Source organism: Saccopteryx leptura, chromosome 5 (genome assembly GCF_036850995.1).
Source record: "Saccopteryx leptura isolate mSacLep1 chromosome 5, mSacLep1_pri_phased_curated, whole genome shotgun sequence".
Lineage (NCBI taxonomy): Eukaryota > Metazoa > Chordata > Mammalia > Chiroptera > Emballonuridae > Saccopteryx > Saccopteryx leptura.
This window is the reverse complement of record NC_089507.1, coordinates 71,642,837-71,657,604: the sequence shown is the minus strand read 5'-3', so window position 1 is coordinate 71,657,604 and position 14,768 is coordinate 71,642,837.

The following is a 14,768-nucleotide window of genomic DNA, read 5'->3' as shown; positions in this document are numbered from 1 at the left end:
GATGACATCAGAACATTTACAGCAAAATGGTGGGATCTTGATACGAAGCGAAATAAGTAAATCAGAAAAAAAACAGAAACTGCATTATTCTATATGTAGGTGGGACATAAAAGTGAAACTAAGAGACATTGATAAGAGTGTGGTGGTTACGGGGGGGAGGGGGGAATGGGAGAGGGAAAGGGGGAGGGGGAGGGGCACAAAGAAAACAAGATAGAAGGTGACAGAGGACAATCTGACTTTGGGTGATGGGTATGCAACATAATTGAACGACAAGATAACCTGGACTTGTTATCTTTGAATATATGTATCCTGATTTATTGATGTCACCCCATTAAAAAAATAAAATTATTATAAAAAAAAAAGAATAAATAGAATCTAATAAGAAAAAAAAAAAAGAGCCTTTCTTTTCCAACCTCAGAGAACAGAGTTAGGTCAGATAGAAGTTATAAAGAATAGCGGAACCAAGAGAAAATATTTTCATAATAGGACTCCCCCCTCAAAATAGAAACTGGTAGTTTGGGGTAGTATGGAGTTCACTTTAAGTAAAACTGTTCAAATGGAGATTCGGTTTTCATTACTAAGGATACAGTAGAAGGACTTTATTCAAAAGTTCTAAGTTGGATCAGATCAGCTCTTATTTTCTTTTCACTTTGGGAATTCTGTGAAATCTACTCACTTTTTACACATATAGTTATTTATTTTGAAAGCTCATTGGGTGAACTTATATAGTCTTCGTAAATATTAGAGTTTGGATTAGATGATTCATTTGGGTCATAATATATATATATATATACACATATACATATACATATACATATATATATATCTCATCCTTCTTTCTACTCCTCCTTTTTATATCTTATATTTCAAAAAATGCTTGAAAGCAAGTTGGCAGGAAATGTCTTCTGGTTGATCCCTCCTTATTTTTGACTTTCATGCTGCCTACACTCTTGAAGGCCTGTTACAGTGCATATTTCAGAAAAGACTATTTGTAATAATGAAAACAGTTTCAAATCTTATTTTTTTTTATATAATAATTTTATTTTTTTAATGGGGTGACATCAATAAATCAGGATACATATATTCAAAGATAACAAGTCCAGGTTATCTTGTCATTCAATTATGTTGCATACCCACCACCAAAAGTCAGATTGTCCTCTGTCACCTTCTATCTTGTTTTCTTTGTGCCCCTCCCCACCCCCTTTCCCTCTCCCATTCCCCCCTCCCCCCCGTAACCACCACACTCTTATCAATGTCTCTTAGTTTCACTATTATGTCCCACCTACGTATGGAATAATACAGTTCCTGGTTTTATCTGATTTCTTATTTCGCTTCGTATCATGTTATCAAGATCCCACCATTTTGCTGTAAATGTTCTGATGTCATCATTTCTTATGGCTGAGTAGTATTCCATAGTGTATATGTGCCACATCTTCTTTATCCAGTCATCTATTGATGGGCTTTTTGGTTGTTTCCATGTCCTGGCCACTATGAACAATGCTGCAATGAACATGGGGCTGCATGTGTCTTTACGTATCAATGTTTCTGAGTTTTTGGGATATATACCCAGTAGAGGGATTGCTGGGTCATAAGGTAGTTCTATTTTCAGTTTTTTGAGGAACCACCATACTTTCTTCCATAATGGTTGTACTACTTTACATTCCCACCAACAGTGTTTGAGGGTTCCTTTTTCTCCACAGCCTCTCCAACATTTGCTATTACCTGTCTTGCTAATAACAGCTAATCGAACAGGTGTGAGGTGGTATCTCATTGCCGTTTTGATTTGCATTTCTCTAATAGCTAAAGAAGATGAGCATCTTTTCATATATCTGTTGGCCATTTGTATTTCTTCCTCCTGGGAGAAGTGTCTATTCATATCCTCTTCCCATTTTTTTATTGGATTGTTTGTTTGTTTGTTGTTGAGTTTTATGAGTTCTTTGTATAGTTTGGATATTAGGCCCTTATCTGAGCTGTTGTTTGAAAACATCATTTCCCATTTAGTTGGCTTTCTGTTTATTTTGTTATCAGTTTCTCTTGCTGAGCAAAAACTTCTTAGTCTGATGTAGTCCCATTCATTAATTTTTGCCTTCACTTCTCTTGCCATTGGAGTCAAATTCATAAAATGCTCTTTAAAACCCAGGTCCATGAGTTGAGTACCTATGTCTTCTTCTATGTACTTAATTGTTTCAGGTCTTATGTTTAGATCTTTGATCCATTTTGAGTTAATTTTAGTACAGGGGGAGAGACTGTAGTCCAGTTTTATTCTTTTGCATGTGGCTTTCCAGTTTTCCCAGCACCATTTATTGAAGAGGCTTTCTTTTCTCCATTGTGTGTTGTTGGCCCCTTTATCAAAAATTATTTGACTATATATATGTGGTTTTATTTCTGGACTTTCTATTCTGTTCCATTGGTCTGATTGTCTATTTTTCTGCCAATACCATGTGTTTTGATTGTCGTGGCCCTATAATATAGTTTGAAGTCAGGTATTGTAATGCCCCCAGCTTCATTCTTTTTCTTTAGGATTGCTTTGGCTATTCGGGGTTTTTTATAGTTCCATATAAATCTGATGATTTTTTGCTCTATTTCTTTAAAAAACGTCATTGGAAGTTTGATGGGAATTGCATTAAATTTGTATATTGCTTTGGGTAATATAGCCATCTTGATTATATTTATTCTTCCTAGCCAAGAACAAGGTATATTCTTCCATCTCATTATATCTTTTTCGATTTCCCTTAACAATGGTTTATAGTTTTCATTATATAAGTCCTTTACATTCTTTGTTATGTTTATTCCTAGGTATTTTTGTTGTTGTTGTTGCAATCGTGAAGGGGATTATTCTTTTGAGTTCGTTCTCAATTGTTTCATTGTTGGCATATAGAAAGGCTATTGACTTCTGTATGTTAATTTTGTATCCTGAGACCTTACTGTATTGGCTTATTGTTTCTAGTAGTCTTTTTGTGGATTCTTTGGGGTTTTCGATGTATAGGATCATATCATCTGCAAAAAGTGATACCTTTACTTCTTCTTTTCCGATATGGATGCCTTTTATTTCTTTGTCTTGTCTGATTGCTCTGGCTAGAACCTCTAGTACCACATTAAATAAGAGTGGAGAGAGTGGACAACCCTGTCTTGTTCCTGATTTAAAGGGGAAAGCCTTCAGTTTAGTGCCATTTAATGTGATGTTAGCTGATGGTTTATCATATATGGCCTTTATCATGTTGAGATATTTTCCTTCTATACCCATTTTGTTGAGAGTCTTAAACATAAAATTGTGTTGTATTTTATCGAAAGCCTTTTCTGCGTCTATTGATAAGATCATGTGTTTTTTTTCTTTGTGTTTGTTGATATGGTGTATTACGTTAACCGTTTTACGTATGTTGAACCATCCTTGAGATTCTGGGATGAATCCCACTTGATCATGATGTATTATTTTTTTAATATGTTGTTGTATTCGATTTGCTAGTATTTTGTTCAGTATTTTAGCATCTGTATTGATTAGAGATATTGGTCTGTAGTTTTCTTTCTTTGTGCCATCCTTGCCTGGTTTTGGTATGAGGGTTATGTTGGTCTCATAAAATGTGTTTGGAAGTATTGTTTCTTCTTCAATTTTTTGGAAGGCTTTGTGTAGAATAGGAACCAAGTCTTCTTTGAATGTTTGATAAAATTCGCTGGTATAGCCGTCAGGGCCTGGACTTTTATTTTTGGGGAGGTTTTTAATGGTTTTTTCTATTTCTTCTCTACTGATAGGTCTGTTTAGGCTTTCTGCTTCTTCTTGACTCAGGCTAGGAAGGTTGTATTGTTCTAGGAATTTATCCATTTCTTCTAGGTTCTTGAATTTAATGGCATAAAGTTTTTCATAGTATTCTACAATAATTCTTTGTATATCTACGGTGTCCGTGGTGATTTCTCCTCTTTCATTTTGGATTTTGTTTATATGAGTTCTTTCTCTTTTTTCTTGGTAAGTCTTGCCAAGGGTTTGTCAATTTTCTTGATCTTTTCAAAGAACCAGCTCCTTGTTCTATTAATTTTTTCTATAGTTTTTCTGTTCTCTAATTCATTTATTTCTGCTCTGATTTTTATTATCTCCTTTCTTCGGCTGGTTTTGGGTTGTCTTTGTTCTTCTTTTTCTAGTTCCTTAAGGTGGGAAGTTAAGTGGTTCACCTGGGCTCTCTCTTGTTTGTTCATATATGCCTGAAGTGATATGAACTTCCCTCTTATCACTGCTTTTGCTGCATCCCATAGATTCTGATATTTCGTATTGTCATTTTCATTAGTCTGTATATATCTTTTGATCTCTGCACTTATTTCTTCTTTGACCCATTCATTTTTTAAAAGTATGTTGTTTAGTTTCCACATTTTTGTGGGATTTTTTCCCTCTTTTTTGCAGTTGAATTCTAGTTTCAAGGCTTTATGATCAGAAAATATGCTTGGTACAACTTCAATTTTTCTGAATTTGCTGATGTTGTTTTTGTGGCCCAACATATGGTCAATTCTTGAGAATGATCCATGTACACTTGAGAAAAATATATACTCAGTCACTTTGGGATGAAATGTCCTGTAGATGTCTATCATATCCAGGTGCTCTAGTGTTTTGTTTAAGGCCACTATGTCTTTTTTGATTCTCTGTTTGGATGACTGATGTAGAGCCATCAGCGGTGCATTGAGGTCTCCAAGTATGATTGTATTTTTGTCAGTTTTTGTTTTAAGATCAATAAGTAGCTGTCTTATATATTTTGGTGCTCCTTGGTTTGGTGCATATATATTAAGAATTGTTATGTCTTCTTGATTCAGTGTCCCCTTAGCCATTATGAAATGGCCATTTTTGTCTCTGAGTACTTTTCCTGTCTTGTAGTCAGCATTATCCGATATGAGTATTGCTACACCTGCTTTTTTTTGGATGTTATTTGCTTGGAGTATTGTTTTCCAGCCTTTCACTTTGAATTTGTTTTTATCCTTGTTACTTAGATGAGTTTCCTGTAGGCAGCATACAGTTGGATTTTCTTTTTTAATCCATTCTGCTACTCTGTGCCTTTTTATTGGTGAGTTTAATCCGTTTACATTTAGTGTAATTATTGATACTTGTGAGTTCCCTATTGCCATTTTATATCTTGCTTTCTGTTAGTTTTGTGTCTTGTTTGATCTTTCTCTTTCGTTTTTCTATCTTTTGTTTTTATTTGGTTGTATTCCATACATCTTTCCTCTGTTGCTATCTTTTTTATCTCATGTGCTTCTGTGGTGGTTTTTTCAATGGTGGTTACCTTTGAATAGTGAAAAGGGTCCCTACCTAGTTCATTGTAGCGAACTATTTTGTGATTACTTTTGCACTCCATCGTCCTTTTCTACTGTTAATCTCCATCTTCTCCCCCTCTTTCTTTTTGTTGTTGTCACAGTTTAAATTTGGTTTTATTGTGTTCTTCTTGGAGCTTTTACTTGTGGCTCTGTTTTTTTTTTTTTCTTTGTATCTGATTGGAGAACCCCCTTTAGTAATTCCTGGAGTGGGGGTTTTCTGATGATAAATTCCCTCATCTTTTCTGTATCTGTGAATGTATTTATTTCTCCTTCATATTTGAAAGATAACTTTGATGGGTATAGTATTCGTGGCTGAAAGTTCCTCTCTTTCAGGACTTTATATATTGGGGTCCACTCTCTTCTAGCTTGTAGAGTTTCTGCTGAGAAATCTGATGATAATCTAATGGGCCTTCCTTTATATGTTGTATTCTTCTTTTCCCTGGCTGCCTTGAGAATTTTTTCTTTGCTGTTGGTTTGTGTCAATTTCATTATGATATGCCTTGGAGTAGGTTTGTTGGGGTTAAGAAAACTCGGAGTTCTGTTTGCTTCTTGAACTTGAGGCTTTAGTTCTTTCCACAGGCTTGGGAAGTTCTCATCTATTATTTGTTTGAGTATGTTCTCCATTCCATTTTCTCTCTCTTCTCCCTCTGATATACCTATTATTCTTATGTTATTCTTTTTGATGGAGTCAGATAATTCTTGTAGGGCTATCTCATTTTTTTAAATTTTTGAGTCTTTCTTCTTCTCTCTGTTGTGCCTCAAGTTGCTTGTCTTCTATTTCACTAATCCTCTCTTCTATCTGACCTGTTCTATTAGCTAAGCTTGTTACTTCGTTTTTCAGCTTGTGAATTGAGTTTTTCATCTCTGTTTGATTTGTTTTTATAGTTTCAATTTTCTTGGACATATATTCTTTGTGTTCATTGAGTTGTTTTCTGATCTCCCTAAATTGCCTTTCTGTGTTTTCTTGTATATCTCGGGGGATTTTTAGGATTTCTATCTTGAATTCTCTGTCATTTAGCTCCAAGGTTTCCAATATATTAAATTTTTTCTCCATAGATTTTTCCTCATCTAGCTGTGTTACCTCTCTTTCTTTTGTATCCATGATATTTGATTTTCTCTTCCTTAATGGCATCTGAGGGTGGTTTTGTTGATAGTATTAATGAGATTTAATTAAGAATAAAAAGTTAAAAAAAATAATAAAAAAAATAAAAAACCGAAAAGAGTTGTTTTTTTTTTTAAAATTAATAATGAAATAAAGAGAAATAAAATAAAATAAAAATTTTTTAAAAAGGAAATTATTCCCCTCCTCCTTTTTTCCTCTCCTCTCCTCTCCCCTCTTTCTTGAGAAAATCTTGTGGTGAACTGTGAATTATAACAAACAATGCCTGTGATGGAGGGCCTGAATTGGGGAAAAGTAATAAAGGGGCAAAAAAAAAAAAAAGGAAAAAAAACAAAAGAAAAATGAAAAAAAAAAAAAAAGAAAACAAAGAAAAAAAAGAGCGTATGGACCCACAAAAAGCAAATAAGGAAAAAATTTGGTTCAAGAATAAAATGATTTGCTTTTAGGTGTTGGTTGTCTAAGAGTTATGATAAGAGGAATAAGAGGAAAACGGAAAAATGGGGGGACAAATTAAAAAATTACTATTGTATTTAGTGGAACAAGAACTAGATAATATGGAGAGCCAGGGATGGGAGCACTGCTAGTGAGTTAAAAAGGTGAAGAAAAAAAAACCCCAAAATGCCACAAACATAAGTTTGACTCCCAGATAAGATAATTTGTTTGTTATTGAGGTTTGAATGAGAGGAGATGTAAAGGAGAAAGGAAGAAACTAATATAGAGGGAGAAAAGAAAGAGAAAGAGAGAAAAAAAGAGGGAACCACTAAAAGAAGAAAAAAGAAAGGAGAGAGAGAGAGAGAGAGAGAGAGAGAGTTAAGGGTTTTGGAGTGCAACCCTCATAGAGAGAAAGGAAGAGAAGAGAAAAGATAATGGGAGATATAACACTTATGGGTAGTGTAGTTCAAGGAGAGGAGAGAGTAAGACCGGCAGAGAGTTAATCGGCCAAATTGGAGGAGGAAAAAAAGTATCAAGAATGAAGATAAGAGAAACAAACGAACAAATATAATAAAATGGGATAGGTTATAAAATCTGCAGATTATTCTTGATTTTGAGAGGTTATCTTCTTGCTTTTTCTTTTCTCTCCCTCTTCCTGGTCGGTGACTCTGTACCCCGGGTTCTGCCCCTTTGGCATGCTCAGGTAGAGGTTTGCAGTTGATAAGTCTCTATGGCATTGTCATGTATTGTGCTTTAGTCTCATTGGCAGTCGAGGCTCATTAGCATTTTTAGGCTCCGACAGTGAGAGTGTCCGTGTTCCTGGAACCTTTCTCCTAGTCTTTCCTTCCTCAATTAGTAGCCTGATAATCCAGCTATGGGGTTGCTGCTGCCGCTGCCTGGATAGTAAGAGGCTCAAAGAGCTGGCAACTCCCCACTCTATTTCCACTCAGCACAGGGCTCTGGGTAAGGCTCAGTCAGTCAGAGCTGCTAGCAAAATCAGGCGGGCTTTCTGCCCACTCAAAGACCTCTGGCTTTGTCTGCCACTCTGTCCGGTAATACAGGCGGGCGCCCACTTTTGGGGCACTTGGAGGAAACTCTCACTCACTGGCTGCGCACGCAGACCAGGATATCCAGCCAGCAGTCTCACGCTCTGAGTGAAACCCCCAACCGCAGGGAAAAGTTGCAGCGTTGGAATTGAGTCTCGCTCCGTCCCCGTGCGCGGCCTTTGCAAGGCGCTGGGGTGGCCCGAGATTCTGCTTTGGCCCGCACAAAGGCCCCTGACTCTGCCCCTCCGTGCGATAACACGGGTGCGCACTGCCGAGGCACTCAGAGGAATCTCTCATTCACCATCTGCGCGCGCAAACCAGGATATGAGGCTGGCCGCGTTTCCCTCTGAGTGAAAGCCCCTCCAGCACGGAAAATCTCCACCGTTGGAATTAGTTCTCACTCCCTCCTGTGCGTGGCTTTCCCAGGGCGCTGGGGCTGCCCAGAGACTCTGCCCTCGGCCCACAGAAAGGCCTCCGAACCTTCCTCTCCGTAGGGTAACACCGGCACCCACACTCGTGGCCTAGGAAGAAATCTCTCGCCCACTAACTGCGCACCGACCAGGGCAAAATGGCTGCCCTGCTTGTCTTTCTTTGCTTGGGTTTGGCGCGAGTGTTAGCTTGTATTGCCCGGGTTGCCACAGGATCAGTTTTTCCTTGGCTTGGATCTCCGTGCCACAGCCTGGTTCGGCCGTTTGTGCCACAGCCCGGATCCATTCACCCCCTTTGCCCACCTCAGTTTCCACATTCACAGTTACCAGAGAAAGCCGCCCTGTTCAGGTTAGTGAGGAAGGCGGAGCATCTCTTACTCCCTATTTCCTTCGGGGTTTGGTTATATATTTAGCCAATTTTTCACTCAACCATACCTTTGGGTGTATTGCGAAGCATCTGGAGGCTCCAAGTATAGGTTTTTCTGTTTCTGGTTGAAGATCTTGTTGAGTTTTGGGGGAGATTTATTGGTATCGCTTCCTACCCCGCCATTACTATGACGTCATCCAAATCTTATTTTTTTTAATCTTTATTTTCTATGCCTAAAATATGAGCTCAAAGTCTAAAAGTAAAACCTGCTGTTAATCTTTCTAATTCTTCTCTTTTGGCAGCCTCCCTTGTCTTGTTTAGCTTTTTAGAATCAAAGCCAACTCCTAATGCAAAGGTAACATTGAGCACTACATATAGTTCACAAACATTTCTTCCAAATATTTCTTTACTAACTTCTTAAAAAATGGTCTTGTTTCTTTCAGCATGAGCCCCCTTCACTCCCAAACTTATAATGTCTTTCCCTGAAGAAGGCGTGAGCCAGAAAGAGAAAAGATGACTTTTAATACCCTCTTCCAATCTCGCCTTTTGAATGTTGTCCTGAATTTATTAGGGATCATCATTCTCCTTCTGTGTGTATGTCTCTGTCTGTTTTGCTCAACCTCTTCCTCATTTTACCTTTTTTCTCTTTCCACTTTCTCTCATTTTTCTAGTTACTGTGGCTTCTTATAACTGCCTGAATCCTCTAAGGAGGATTTTGAGATATTGGACCCTAAGTATGGGAACTACACTGTAGTACATTTGCTTTTATTGATCCACAGCTTCATAGAAGTTTTTCTTCTTCATTATTTTTGAATATATCATCTTAACTAGATGGTAATTTCCTTAGCAATTTCCAAATCTTGGTTTTTGTTTGTTTGTTTGTTTGTTTTTTTGTATTTTTCTGAAACTGGAAACGGGGAGAGACAGTCAGACAGACTCCCACATGCGCCCGACTGGGATCCACCCGGCACGTCCACCAGGGGCGATGCTCTGCCCACCAGGGGGCAACGCTCTGCCCCTCTGGGGTGTCGCTCTGCCGCGACCAGAGCCACTCTAGCGCCTGGGGCAGAGGCCAAGGAGCCATCCCCAGTGCCTGGGCCATCTCTGCTCCAACGGAGCCTTGGCTGTGGGAGGGGAAGAGAGAGACAGAGAGGAAGGAGGGGGTGGGGGTGGAGAAGCAAATGGGTGCTTCTCCTATGTGCCCTGGCCGGGAATTGAACCTGGGTCCCCCGCACGCCAGGCCGACGCTCTACCGCTGAGCCAACCGGCCAGGGCCTAAATCTTGGTTTCTTTACAATAACCTGAGTATTGTACTCTCTAACTAGCAATTCTTTAATAGTCTTTGCCTACTAGTTAAATGATGGCTTTATTTGTCCAGTTATATATATGAAATATTGTTGGGTAAACAAATGTTTTTTCAGGTTTGCTTGCTTGTATTGGGGCAGTGTCTTGTGTGTATAGTCTATGGAAGGCTGCAGGTGCTTGCCCTCAGGGTGGCAGATTGTAAACTGCAGATTGCCTTCCTGTCTTGGAGGGGCGATTGTTTGCTATTGTTTGCTAGAGACGGTTGTTGTGTTTTTTTCTCCTAGCAGCTAGGAGAAAGGACCTAGCCTGTTATGCTGGAGAGTACAGAGAGAGAGTCTGGAGAATAAGTCTGGGTTGTGGACCTGAAGACAGAGTTGGGGCTTGGGAGCCCTGATATCTGCCAGGCCTCTTTGGCTGGGGAGCGCTGAGACTGGCGGGGTCCTGAGATGGAAAAAGGGAAGTGGTCTTCCCTGCCTGTTTGCTTGTCTTTACTTACGAGACTTTAATAAACGGAATGGCTCACCATCTTCTGGCTTCATAGTTTCTTTACCATCTGCCTGAATTCAATGCGAACCTGCATGATGACAGCCATGGCCATTGGCTTTACAAATATATTCTTAAGACTCATTCTGTACCAACTTATCCCAGAATACTCTTGCCATTACCAGTAATTTCCTGATTTCTAAATGCCAAGACCAGCTCAGCCATGAGCGTGCACAGAAAGAAGGTCCTGCGGGACTTAAGAAAAAACACAAGACACAACATACAGAGAAAGATGGGTGCAGGAAACTCCCATCCTCTAGAACTGAGATCCCAGATCACTACAGCCTCATCGTATTTATTGGTCTCTTTGGTCTTTAGGTAAATTAACAGAGCCTGGATTCAGGTGTATAGAAGGGTAATTAACTAATGTCTTTCAGGTATGTAAGGAAAAGGCCACAGGGATCAACTGTTTTCCTTTAAACAATCTTTCCAGTGCTTGCAAGGGCAGCATTCTGCCCCCACAGGACCTGGCATTCCAAAGTCCACACCAAAGACTTGTCTCAGGACCACAGTCTAATTCTCAGACATTTTCCCACACTAAATAATCCAAATATCATTTTATTGATAAATGGTTCAGTAAATTAATTAAAGAAATTATGTACTATTCTGGGGAAACTATGTCACTAAAAGAAGTTTAACAGTTACAAAAGCTTCTATTCAAAGTGTGACCATCTCTCATGGCCTTCATATACCTTTTCAGCTAATTTGGACTAGCTCACAATTTTGAATTCCGCTTTTATTAGCCTGGTTATAAAAAATAATTTAGGGGTAATGACAAATACAATGCTATGCTTTACTTTTCTCTATAAGCTGTTTGTGATTTAATATAATGTATTTCAAGTATAAGAAAACTAGTAAATTAGAAGAGAACTCGGCACAGAGGTTTCCCATCAGGTGAAAGGATCATGTATTAGTAGAGCATATCCTAAAGGTGTAAAGTGTGAAGAAGCAGAAAAAAAAAGGTTGAGGAAATTCTGGATTTCACAAAAATTAAAATTTTTTTATCAGACTCTAGGACTGAAATTTGAATAGAAAGGAAGTTATAAAATAGTTTATGCCAAAGATAGTCTATGAGGGTTCATGAAATGTGCCTAATTGAGACTCTTTTAAAAAGTGTGGGATCATACCCCAAATTCTTAAATTAAAATTGACTTCAAGAAAATAGAAAAAACTTATATAACCTTGAGGTGATTACAGAGCATTGCTCACCCATGAGCAACCAATTCTTATATCATCCTTTGCTCTTTTGAAATACTTAGACATACTTTTAAGTTACAGAAGTATCCAATTATTTCTATTTCTGGAAAAGCACATAGCATGAAAGGCAATTTTCAAACCCAGAAACATGAAATAAACACAGTTCAGTTTAAATGAAGATGATCTTTCTTTCCCCTTTCTTCTCTAAAGATGAAGAAGTATATAAATATGGAGAGGAAAGAGACTTTTAATAAGGAGGAGAAACTAAAAGCAATTATATACTATTTTGGGAAAACTATGTCACTAAAAAAAGTTAATAATTCAAAAAGCTTCTTTTCAAAGTTTGACGATCTCTCATGGCCTTTATATACTTTTTCCAGTTAATACAGACTAGCTAACAGTTTTGAATTTTGCCTTTATCAGCCTGTTTTAAGGGTGATTGTAAAAAATAATTAATATTTATCTGCTTGTGAAGTCTTTAAGAAATAAACAAGAGGATGGAAGTCAAGCAAACATTATTTGAAATAGATTAGAATAACTGACAGAGGACACCTGGTGGTGAGCAAGGGAAGTGCCATCTTTTTCACTTTGAGGTTGTCAAATGCCTGCTATTTATGTCACTCTCAACTGGGCAAGACTTGCCACAGACAAAGATACCAATTAATAATTAAAACCAAAAACTATTCTTTAATTTCTATGTGAGAACTAGTCCTAAACCCTTTAAAATGTATAGTCTAGTAGAAAACAAAACTATTACGAACAGTAAACTTACTAAGAGACTAGCTATTAACTATTCCCACCACTAGAAGAAATGATAATCATGTGACAGGACAGAGTGTTAGATAACACTACAATGGCAATCATATTGCAATATAAATATATCAAATCAATATATTGTATACTTTAAACTTACACAATGTATTATGTCAAGTATATCTCAATTTCAACAATCAACCAATTAACCAATTTTAAAAAGTGTATAGTATGGCTGAGAAGCTTGTGGATTCTGTGATCACACAGAAGATAGTCCTATTTTAAAAAAAATACAAAACATTTTTCTCCTTTTCATTGATTGATTGATTGATTTTATTGATTTTAGAGAAAGAAGAAAGGAGATAGAGAGAGACAGACAGAAATATTGATCCGTTTGTGTATGTCTCCCGACCAGGGATGGAATCAGCAACCTTTGCTCATCAGGATGACGCTCTAATGGTAACCAACCGAGCTATCCAGCCAGGGCACTTTCCCCCTTCTTAAGTGTTAGATTAATGTCAACTATTTCTTTTTTTGGAAGAGACAAATGTACTCAGTAATTGCATAAGACAATGTTATCATTGCTATTACATGTTGTGCCAATCATTGTGCCTATCCTAACCTAGACACTGCGCTAGCTACTAGTTATACAAAATGAGCAAGACACAGCCAGGTCCTAGAAGGTAGAGGAAGCAGACCATGTAAAAAGAGAGGATATGAAATGCTAGAGGTCCTGAAACAGAAGTGTACAGTGAGAATACAGAGGAAAGAGACATCAATTTTACTTGTTGTGGAAATGAAGTCAGGAAATACTTCAACAAAAGAGGTATTTTGTTTGTTATCTTAGAACCATATGTTGTGTAGTCCACCTTGCTGGATGCCTCTGGTTTATAAAACAGGAAAAAAGAGACATTGTTGCTCCTCAATCCAGCTGTATTTGCCTTGCTATCTGACCATGGAGACTTGTTATTTATTTTTCTAGGCCTTCTGAAAACTAATTCAGCAACTTCTGCTCTATTCCAAATGCACAAGAAGAATAGATAAAATGTATTTTTTAAAGCACATATATTTGGAAATGGAAAAAGCAAGAGTCTGGGATCCAGATAAACAGGCTTTTGTCATATCTCTTTCACTAACAGTCATGAGTTTTGGTGAAATCATTGAAACTCAGTCTCAATTTCACTTTATGTCAAATGAGCATTTGGAACAGTACTGTTTCAGGTCCCTTCTAATTTTGAGTATTAAACCACACACACACACACACACACACACACACACACACACACACACACACACACACATGAACACACACTGTCTAACCTATCTGGAATGGTTTTCAAATATATACACAAATCTTTTGTAGTCCTTTAAAAAGGCAGAACCTAATTCCTGTCTGCATGCATATGGGCCAGATTTAGTGACTGACTTCTAACAAATAAAATGTGGTGGGAATGACAGTGTCTGACCTCTCAGATTAGGTAAAAAGCATTGCAGCTTTTGCCTGGTCCTCTCTCTTAGATCACTCATTCTGAGGAAAGCCAATTCCATGCCATGAAAACACTTAAGTGTCCCTGTGGAGAGGCCCATATGGCAAGGACTGAAGCCTCCAGCCAACAGCCATGTAAGTGAGCCATCCTGAAGCTCCTCCTTCCCCAGGCAAGCCTTGAGATGACCATACCTTCAAGCAGCATCTTGACTACAACTTCAGTAAAGACCCTAAAACAGAAACATACAGCTAAGCTGCACCAGAATTCTTGACCCACAGAAACTTTGAAATAATAAGTTTTGTTATTTTTAAGTTTCTAAATTTTGTGGTAATTAGCAATAGATTACTAATACACCATCCCTCAAGCCATCTTTTCCTCGGTTTATTACCTAACCCAAAATTTCTGATATTCAAACTTCAATGGACAATAATGTAGATGCAGACATTGTTTTCACTTTCAAGTTCATAACATTTATTTTTCACTTCCATCTCCACCATGAGATGGAAATCTTAACACTCATCCTCTTTCTAGGCCTTTCTTTGCCTAAGAGTATTATTGCTAAAAATCCCAGTTGCCATTTGTAGTTTAGACAACTCTTCTAACTACTGCACTAAAACTCTTTATATTTTAAGTTCTTTATACTCACAGAACATCACCTTCTCATAATTTCTTCAGCTATTTCCTGCAGCTTTAAGTTTCAACCTAGGATAAACTCTCAAACATCCACAATATTTTCACTCCTTACTACTCCTAATCAGCAGCTCTAGCTGAAGAATCCAGAACAGGAACTCTTTCCAGTAT